The sequence below is a fragment of the Neltuma alba genome, unplaced genomic scaffold (genome assembly GCF_004799145.2).
Source record: "Neltuma alba isolate B1F8T4 unplaced genomic scaffold, ASM479914v2 tig00004424_pilon, whole genome shotgun sequence".
Taxonomy (NCBI): domain Eukaryota; kingdom Viridiplantae; phylum Streptophyta; class Magnoliopsida; order Fabales; family Fabaceae; genus Neltuma; species Neltuma alba.
The window spans coordinates 12,840-21,499 of NW_021633701.1; the positions used below are offsets into that span (position 1 = coordinate 12,840).

At 37.7% G+C, this 8,660-nt stretch overlaps 1 pseudogene; it reads left to right on the forward strand.

Moving 5' to 3' along the window:
* Positions 1-5,020: 5,020 nt before the first annotated feature.
* LOC114744670 (leucine-rich repeat extensin-like protein 4) lies at positions 5,021-8,129 on the forward strand (annotated as a pseudogene).
* Positions 8,130-8,660: the final 531 nt, after the last annotated feature.

Here is an 8,660-nt window from a genome sequence, read left to right on the forward strand (position 1 = left end):
TGACACGTGTCCATCTGACCTCAACTTTACCGCTATTCTTTACGTTTGCTTGCCGGCTGGCAATTTTGTCCCCATCCGTGACTCCCATAGTTCTATTCCCACGCCAGCGTCTAAAGATTTTCAAGATAAAATCACATCTAATGGCCCAAACCTTTCAAATTATTACAAAATACTCGAAGTGGTAATTATAATAAATTTTTCAAAACTAAAAATATAATTGCGGTTTCTGAATTTACTATTGATTTTTGCTTAAAACTATTGCCATTTTTTTGTGATTTTTCAATATACTAGTAATTTCTATTTTAATAATAACCTTTACTGTAAAAATAATTATAATTGTAAGTATGTTTTGGCATTAAATGTTTTGTATTAAAGGGTATATTACTGGCAAAAAAAAGGGGTTAAGGTATTTGCAAATACGTATCCGACATCATAATGTTTACTTGAGTGTAAAAATATCATAAAAATTTTAAAAAGAACAAAAATACCACGGTAATTTATTTAAGCAAGTGTCTAATACTTTTTAGTGATAATAGACACCTGTTTAAATTAAGGATTGTGTCATTTTTACGTTCTCTTAGAATTTTTATAAGCATTTTTTTAGCAAAGTCGATATTGTATGCTAGGTGTGTATTTGGAAATATTTTATGAATAAACCTAAAACTAACAGTATTTATTTTTGCCAGCACCTAAAACTAATAGTATTTTCATTATTACTAGTATTATAATTAATTATTACTTAGTGACAACGACTAATCTGAGTTAGTATATAAAACAATAATTCAGATTGCTCTTATGATTGGATGCCATTTGATGACCTACACGCTTGTCGATCAATTTTGAAATAAAAAGCATACCAAATGCGAGTGGTTAATCATATTTTATACAACTTGTTCTTAGACAACATTAACCAATAATCATGGGTTAGTACTAATCAATATTAATTTATTGTATCTTCATTTGTGGGAATTGGTTTGCCTCGCCAAACGAATCATAACTTGCATAAATCTGCCTGTTGCAATTATATTCCTTATTATTTATTATACATTACATTAAAAAAGTATTAGTTTTAACTAACAAATTATAATAATTAGGCCGATCGACCTGCACCAAATAAAAAAATATCATTCATATTATACTTGCAATTTATATATTTGATTATTATTAGAGATTCCTTACAAATGGTTCTGAAAGTTTCAAATTTTGTAATTGAAATTTCATAGCACTTTAAAAAAAAAAATATCCAAGAATTGATGTTGAACTTTTGTTAATTTGTCATTCATTTTATCAATGCTGTTAAACATGTGTTGGTATTATTAACATTAGTATCAACAAACAAGGAAAGAAGGGTAAATTGTTAAAAAAAAAAAAAAAACACTCACGTGTAGTGTAATTAGTGTTAAATAAAGTATACGAATCAGGTCAAAACATACATATTTAAACTCTTTATGCATCACACGGTATGGATGTGGTAATAATGGTATGTTGATAGATTAAAAAAATAATGGGGCTGCTAAGTTAAAACTATTGAAACATGAGGGACACAATAATAGTTTTCTTTTTTTTTTTACACAACAGCTAAATAAAAATTAAATTTAATATAAAGGAATAGAGGAGTAATTTAAAAATATCCCAAAACAATCTCATTTGGCTAAATCAAAACTCACAAGATTCAATTGCATGTGCTTTTGTAGAGTATAAATTACATCCTGATAATCTATATTAATATTTTTCATCATATTTATGAGACACTTCTAATATGTTTTAATTAAATTTAAAAAATCTAAAATCTTATTATTCATGTCTTAAAATTGATTTTTTTTTTAAATTTTGCCCCTATTTAACATATATTAAGAAAATAAGAATCTACAAAACAATAAATTAGGTGCAAAACTATACATTTATTTAATAAATTTAATTTTTTCCTCTCTCTATCCTGTACGCAAATCGAATATAAATTCAATCATCCTCAAAGCATGTAAGTGTATTAAAATGTTTGTATGTGCAAGCATAACAAATACTACCTCGGGTTATATTTATAAGAGCTAGTTGACTAATTTGAAAAAATTAAAAAGAAAAGTTAAGTTAATTATTTGTAACAAATAAGTATTTTTTTTCTAAAATATCCTTACTAATTAAGAAGTGTATTGGCTAAAACTATTATTGTTATAAGGATTTATCTTGAAAAAAAATACATAAATATGAGAGACAAAGTGGACTGAGGTCTTATATTTAGGATCAAAATAAAAATCAAGCAAGATCTTATAATACCTAAGGTCCTAATTATAAAAGCCAATTGACTAGAACTATCATTGTTAGAAGGGTTACTTTAGAAAAAAAATATATAAATATAAGAGACGAAGTGGATTGAAGTCTTATATTTAGAACCAAAATAAAAGTAAACAATATCTTATATTAAGGACCGAAGGTAGTATTAAGGACCGGAGGTAGTAATTATTTGTTATATCTGTATCTGATTATCAATAATATGATGCGTTATTTGGTTAAAAAAAAAAACACTAGTAGGGGGGTGTATATGAAGTTTAGGTTAAAGCATTCAAGAAATATATTCGGGCGTGCCAAAGTACCGATTCATGCAAATAAAAGAAGACATTATTAAAGTCATGTATGCTCCTTTAGGTTAAAAAAAAAAAATTTAAAGTTTGAAGGAGATTTCTGATGAAGCAACGAGGAGCAATAAAATATTAAATAGTCCCTCACAGCATTATCAATATGGCATAAAGTGATTACTAGACCTAATAGTGGTCAAAACTCAAAACAAAAAAGATCAATTAAAAAAAAGAAAAATCTATAAAATGGAAGTACTTTTGATTCCAGGTAAATTGCACTATAGCACTACTCATCCACCTAACCAAAACCACTTTTTCAAATTCACCTATGGTGCCTACCACATCTCTATTTATTTGTTCTAAAACTCACTCTCCACTCTTTCACAAATTTTAATTTAAATAATATGACTTTCCCCATCAATTTAAATAATTTTAATTAAATTTTTTTAACAAGTAAGAAACATACCATTTTAAAAAAGAGGCATATTAAATTATTAATATTTAAATTGAGTAATACACTTTCACATTTTTTCTATGATACAATTATCTGTGTATCAGAAAATATACACAAAAAAGTAATATATGTCATGACTTTATTATTATGGTAATTATCATTTATTAATTAAAGAACTTTGCCTGAGGAAGAATAATTTTGAAAGCTAAAAAAGTAATTCAAATTTTAGATTAAGAAATTTTATATAAGGAAGAGAACAATTTTTTTTTCCCAAAGACATATGATTATACTTTCCTTAAGAAAAAGAAATTCCCAGTGCATTCTATATTACACTTTGCGCTGGAGCCAAAGGATAAGCGCGTTTTAACGGTCATTACAGAATTTAAATTGGGCTGAGGGTGAGTTGGTCATTTAAGACGAAATAAAAAGGTAAGCACAAAGGAGGGAAATGAGGATGCGGTGCGCGTTGACGCTCATGCGTATGCGGTGCACTACAATGCCGAGCGGAAGCGGTGGGGCCCCCACATAAGCGCCGACGATCCAGCCGGGCAAGACGTGACGCGTGGGTCCCAATCAAAGCACTCTCGCTTCCCAATCTCTTTCCAAAACGGACGTTCTCGTTTGTCTGAGGAGTTTCATGGTGGGCCCCATCTACGCGCCCGCTGGCTGACCTGGCATCATTGGTGACGCGGACGCGCAGCACCGAAGCGCCTGGGGTTTGGAAATTTTGGGAATGTGATCTAAAATTGTCGTTTCCATGTTGGTTCTGATTTAAACGACGATGAGACGAGGAAACGCACACCTCTAGTCCTCCTTCCAATTCCCAATCCAACAAAAACCTGCAGTACATCAGAAAAAAACGACCCACAGTTTAAACAATTATCTTTATTATAATAATAAATAATACTCCCTCCGTTCTTTATTATAAGAGACATTTAATGCTTATACATGTTCTCATATATAAGAGACACTTAAAAGCTGTCTCTATTTTTTTGTATTGATTTCCTGTTTTACCCTATTTATTTTGTCTCCAACTCATACTCTCTTCCTCCCACTTCTCTTTTTTTTAATAATTTAATTGTTCTTCTCATACTCTCTCTCCTTATTAATGGGGGCATTGTTGGAAAAAATATTATACTTTTTACACATTAATTGTCTTCAACTAATTTTAACTGTTTTTTTTATCAACGTAATTTAGTTATTTGTCTTTTATAATAAGGAAACGAGAGAGTAATAACCAACATTTCCTCATCGCCCGTATCTGCCAGCTTCTTAACTACGTCTGTTTCAAACTTTTAACAAGTAGAAATTTAAATTATGCAAGATAAGATTAATTAATTCATTGTATTTTTAATTTTTAAATAAACTGTGTAATAAGCAGCTGGTGTAACTGGTTTAGCCGGTCAACCCGCCGAAATTCTTCACCATTGAGGCATGGATTTGTCCATATATTTTACAATCATGCTAACAGCTTTCTTTGTATTTTTTTAAATAAAAAATGATGAGTAATGTCAATCCAATGAGGTTGTTCCAAGCTGCAAAAATGATTTAAAAAATTGTAAGTCATAATTGAGAATTATTATTTCATTAATAAATAAAAAAAATTCGAGTGAGCGTGATTCCGCGTCCATGAATTTATCCAAGCGTGTTAAGGCCAAAAGAAACTCAAATGTAAACACTCACGGAAAAAAAAAAAAGATTAAAGAAAAACTAATAATTAATTCAGTCAAGGAATTAAATTAAAAAAAAAAAAGAAGAGAGAGAGAATACAGTGGGCTTTTGTTGAGGGCTGAGCTGTGAGTTAGCTGTCGTGGGATGAATTATTTCTGGCCCACCCTCGTTGCCTTCACTCATTCATAAGCTCACACAGCTCCAAAATCCCTAGAACAAGCCCTCCGCTTTCTTCCTCCTCCTCCATCCCAATCTCTCTCCCTCCCTCCCCTTCTCTCTCCTTCTCCACCTGCATTCTCCTCAGATCTCAAGGTGGACATTTCTGTAAAACCTACTTTCAGTCTCGCCTGAGAATAACAGAGATATTGAGGGAGTGTTGTAGTTGAAGAGAGCTTGATCGATAGTGTGGCATTTGGTTTCTCGTATGCCTCATGTGAGATGAAGAGGAAGGTCTATTTCCCTCTTCTCATTGCCTTCTTCTTAGGCACACTTTCTCTCTGTGTCTCCGCCGATGTTCCCATTACCAGCCATGGAGCTCTCACTGATGCTGAGGCCATGTATATCAGGCAACGTCAGCTTCTTTACTACAGAGACGAGTTCGGCGACAGGGGAGAACACGTCACTGTCGATCCTTCTCTGGTTTTCGAGAACAATCGCATAAAAAATGCTTATATGGCTTTACAAGCTTGGAAGCAAGCCATTCTTTCCGATCCGAACAATTGTACGCTCAATTGGGTTGGAGCAAATGTCTGTGACTATAGCAACGTTTTCTGTGCTCCGGCGATTGACAACCCGAAGGTTCGTACTGTTGCTGGCATTGATCTCAACCACTGCGACATTGCTGGGTACTTGCCGGAAGAGCTTGGACTACTCGCGGATCTTGCTCTCCTCCACATCAACACTAACAGGTTCTGTGGTACTGTTCCTCACAAGTTTGATAGACTGAAACTTCTGTTTGAACTGGATCTCAGCAACAATAGGTTCGCTGGGAAGTTCCCCACGGTGGTTCTGAGGCTTCCCGCTCTCAAGTTCTTGGATCTGAGATTCAATGAATTTGAAGGGACAGTGCCTAGAGAGCTTTTTGATAAGGATCTGGACGCTATCTTTATAAACAACAATCGGTTTGTGTTCGATCTTCCCGACAATTTCGGCAACTCTCCGGTGTCGGTCATTGTCGTAGCCAACAACAAGTTCCATGGCTGTCTCCCAGCGAGCTTGGGCAACATGACAAACCTTAATGAGATCATTCTGTTGAATAATGCCCTCCGTTCATGCTTGCCTTCAGAGATTGGGTTACTGAAGAACTTGACAGTGTTCGATGTGAGCTTCAATCAGCTCTTGGGTCCCTTGCCAGATACCATCGGAGGCATGGTGAGCCTTGAGCAGTTGAATGTAGCTCACAATTTGTTTTCTGGGAAAATTCCAGGGAGCATTTGTATGCTGCCAAACCTGCAGAACTTCACATATTCATATAACTTCTTCACTGGTGAGCCCCCGTCGTGCCTCAGTTTGCCGTCGTTCGATGATCGGAGAAACTGCTTGCCGGCGAGGCCATTACAGAGGTCAGCCGCACAATGCAAAGCTTTCTTATCAAGGCCTGTTGACTGTAACTCGTTTAAATGTAAGCCATTTGTTCCATCGGTTCCTCCGCCTCCCAACCCTTCCCCTCCGATACCGGTACCTTCCCCACCACCCGTTGTCGTCCCTTCACCTCCTCCCTCACCAGTATTTGTTCCACACTCTCCGCCTCCACCTTCCCCGCCACCTCCAGTATATTCGCCCCCACCGCCTCCTCCGTCGCCACCTCCGCCAGTCTACTCACCACCACCTCCTCCGCCTTCACCACCCCCACCGTCACCTCCCCCACCTTCACCTCCTCCGCCAGTCTATTCTCCACCGCCGCCGCCACCGTCACCTCCACCTCCCTCACCACCCCCGCCAGTCTATTCACCACCACCACCACCACCACCGTCCCCGCCGCCACCTTCACCTCCACCTCCTTCTCCATCCCGCCACCACCTTCACCTCCCCCTCCATCTCCTCCACCACCTTCACCTACTCCAACGCCACCATACTGCGTCCGTTCTCCACCGCCACCGCCACCAAATTCACCACCACCACCACCACCGTCTCCTGTATCTACCCTCCACCGACATACAGCTCGCCTCCGCCACCTCATCACTCACCTCCGCCACCTCCCCACTCTCCTCCACCTCCTCCTCACTCACCTCCGCCGCCTATTTATCCCTATTTATCACCACCACACCTCCTCCAGTCTATTCTCCTCCTCCCCCTGTCCATTCACCACCCCCACCATCTCCCCCACCGTGTATAGAACCACCACCACCTCCACCACCTTGTGAAGAGCATCAACCGCCGCCACCTTCCCCCACACCTTATTTACCACCTCCCTCCCCATCTCCCCCTCCACCACCAGCTCCTGTTCACTACAGTTCTCCACCGCCGCCACCTGTTCAGTACAATTCGCCGCCGCCGCCCCCGCCCGCAGTTCACTATGGTTCTCCCCCACCACCAGTGTACCATTCTCCTCCACCGCCATCACCGCCTCCCTGTGAAGAATCTCCGCCTGCCCCGTCCCCACCTCCACCGGTCACGTACGGAAACCCTCCACCTGCTCCTGTATATGAAGGGCCTTTGCCACCTGTCTTCGGAGTCTCTTACGCATCTCCACCTCCACCACCCTTCTATTGATTCTTTTGAGAACTTTTCTCCTCTATCCTTCCTTCCATAAAAAAAATTCAGACATTGTCGGCAATATCTTTTATACCCTCTTCCTGTACTTCATCGACTCTGTTCTCTATCACAACGCGACTCTCGTCGCTCATGGAGGAAAAATAAACAAAGTGAGAATGGTTTGTACAACACTGAGTTAGTCATAGTCTCCAGTATTGTTCTTGTTTGGATGCCATCAATAGTCAGTCATAAAAGGACGCACAGAGAAGAGGTCAGAGTAGTTAATGAGTGAGGTATGAGGAGAAAGTCTCTCTATATTGATTTGAATTGTTATGAACGAGTTGTGAAATAAAAAAAATTGCAGAGAAAAAGAGTAGGTTGCATAGGGATGAAATGGAGACCATAATTTCAGGGCTGCAAAGACGGTAGCACTTTCTGCTGCTGCATCTTGTTTGTGGGTTTATTGTTAATGTCTCTTATAATTATACTTTTACTTTTGTTTCTTTTGTTTTTCGAATTTATAGTATAATTATGAACATTTTACTTGTATTGATTCTCCGAATTCATATCATTCCCTTTTCTGATCTGTCTCAGTCTGTTTCTGCTAATTGAGTGATGTAGTTGTGAGTCCATCAATCCTTTTCTTTGAGGAATTGAACATGGCTGGTTGCTTGTAATTTTCGGTATGATAAATACAGGCACAAGAGCAGGATATGTTCAATTGTTCATCCATCTGCATTCACTTTTGCAAAGATCTGTTTTCTAAATTATCTATTCCCTTGCTTGCAAATGAAACTTAAATAAGAAAAGGGTGTATAATCATCATGAGAATTGAGATGTCTTTATTATGTTCTGAATAATTAGCCTGGGCCTGCAATAATGTTGTCGAATATATTATGGTTGAGGTTTGAAAATGGTGCTCATTCTTGAAACAAGATCGAGAGGCCACAACCAGAGAGTTTTCATTTCAGGTCCCCCATATCCAGTTGGTTCAGGGTGGGACCTAAATGGCCGGCTCAAGAATCATTCATTAAGGAGGGCCTGCAAGATTAAATATTCCTTATGAAGTTTCTTTCATTTGATTTAATATTTGTTTTGAGATCACTCTCCCCCATGTGCAAGCTTATCTTTTGAGATTTGAATTCAAATCTGTTTACCTGGCGCTATCTATTCCCTTTCCCCATTGGGATTATGAACAACTTCATACTGTTATGCTTGTGAGACGAAGCTTAAAACTTCACATTATTGCCTCTTTTCTTTCTGCTTTTTCA